Source organism: Triticum aestivum, chromosome 1A (assembly GCF_018294505.1).
Source record: "Triticum aestivum cultivar Chinese Spring chromosome 1A, IWGSC CS RefSeq v2.1, whole genome shotgun sequence".
Taxonomy (NCBI): Eukaryota; Viridiplantae; Streptophyta; class Magnoliopsida; order Poales; family Poaceae; genus Triticum; species Triticum aestivum.
This window is the reverse complement of record NC_057794.1, coordinates 321,931,228-321,933,143: the sequence shown is the minus strand read 5'-3', so window position 1 is coordinate 321,933,143 and position 1,916 is coordinate 321,931,228. Positions and strand designations below refer to the sequence as shown.

At 34.4% G+C, this 1,916-nt stretch overlaps 1 long non-coding RNA gene across 1 annotated transcript; it reads right to left on the bottom strand.

The window, feature by feature from the left end:
- Positions 1-712: 712 nt before the first annotated feature.
- LOC123048482 (uncharacterized) lies at positions 713-1,657 on the bottom strand. The gene is made up of 2 exons (XR_006423305.1): positions 1,574-1,657; positions 713-1,440 (listed from the first exon to the last, which is right to left on the bottom strand). It is a non-coding gene; the product is annotated as an uncharacterized lncRNA (long non-coding RNA).
- Between the last annotated feature and the right edge of the window lie 259 nt (positions 1,658-1,916).

Below are 1,916 nucleotides of genomic sequence, written 5' to 3'. Positions count from 1 at the left end.
TATTAATTCTCTTAGTAGGAAAATACATTATTCTCTTAGTAGGAAAACTTCTAGTGACTACCATTTCTTTTCTTCCTGTTGTGTTACATTATCTTCTATATCTAAATAGCTAGCCCCCACTAACATATTTCTCTCAACATGCAAGCATGCCACCTCATCATTCAACATGCATAAGGAAAAAGGCCCACCTTAACATGCAACTATTCATATTAAAAATCCACTACAACATGCATCCATGTAAAATTTCATTTTATTTGCCTATTTACATTTAATTCTTATATACTTTCAAAAACTATTGTTTCAAGAATTCATGTTTCATATAATCAAAATCTCATTGAAATATTGCAAACATTCCCGCAACAACGTGTGGGGCATCATCTAGTTCTTTTAGTAGGAAAATACATTTCTAAGTTGTTCAAGGAATATGTATATTAATTCAAACAATATCATTTAGTTTATATTTGTGAAATCACATAATGCAACCGCAACATGATCACCTAAGAAAGCCGGCCTTGCACTGACTCCCTATAATACATATTCTCGCTATCAAACTTTACAAAGTTTCAATCAGATCATAATCATCAAGGCAGATAGATCTTGTCAAAAGTAGTAGCATGCCAAAGCAACAAATCAACCATTATAGAAGATGCAAACACATGATTGCATGAGTGTGGGTATAGCTATGTATACAAAAGGCAACATCACAAGCAGCTTTAAGCACTCAAAATGAATATTATATGGGCAGTGTAGATTTTGCCAGGGAATGGCCAATAGACATTTTTGTCTTTCATTCCATAGTCAAGACATGCGGAGTAAAATATTTATCTATCCTGCAAAGAGGAAATTGGATTTAATCTGACAAAGACATTAGTCGAAATCAAAAACTATGCTGCAAAACTCCTACCATTTAATTGCGATGCTCCTTGTAATCTCGAGAAATTGAGACCCACAAAACCTAATATTGGTTTTTATGCAAGGATCACATATATTTTTTGACCAAAAAGGATCACATATATTTCCTAAGAAGGATTAAAATGGACATAAAATACAGGCCATGCAATTGTGTAACATTGATAATAGTATAATACCAATAAATTTATTTAAAGGCAATTACAGAGTGGTTACAAAAAAGAGGTTTGTAATTTAGAGGTGCAGCTACACAAACCAAATAATATTAGTTATTTTCCTAGTCATACCAGCTGGTTAGACATAACCATCCAAAATTTCTATTCATTTGAGTAGAAATTTAACACATTTCCTAAGTTAAATATTGGCATAGAGTAAGGCTGAGGAACTCATCAGTCAATTAAATGTGCATACTTACGTTTATGAGATCCCTGTGCCGCTGGATGAGCATCTGGTTCTCCTTGCGCAGCTGGGCCAATTCCATATCCAACTGGTTTGAGTAAGCATATATGCCACAACAAAATGCCTACAAGCCTATATACAACAACAAGAAATATTATCATGTGAAGATTGCCTCTATCACTGATGACATTCGCATGACAATATTCTGAGACCACCAAGGTTCATTTTAGAAAGCGAGAAACATGATATATCGCAAGCAAGAAACCTGGTTATATCGCCAAACATTCTATATTGACGAGAAATTCACATAGAGCGATGTATGCTAGACATGAACCACACCGTGAGGCCTCAAAGTACCAACAATAGTATAAGATAGCAGATATATGTGTCCACATGTTTTCTGCATCCTTACAAAATTTAACAAGTTCAGTTACTATTTAGCACGCATCAATGACAAACAAGATCAGCACCCAAGCCATGCTCAACTGAACTCTTAGCAGAGCAATCTAGAATCAGCATTGTAGATATTACAAGGGCAAAATCTTTCAAAGACTACTGGCTGCAAGGATTTTACTAATCACGAAAAGTAAAAAAAATAGAGAGGACTT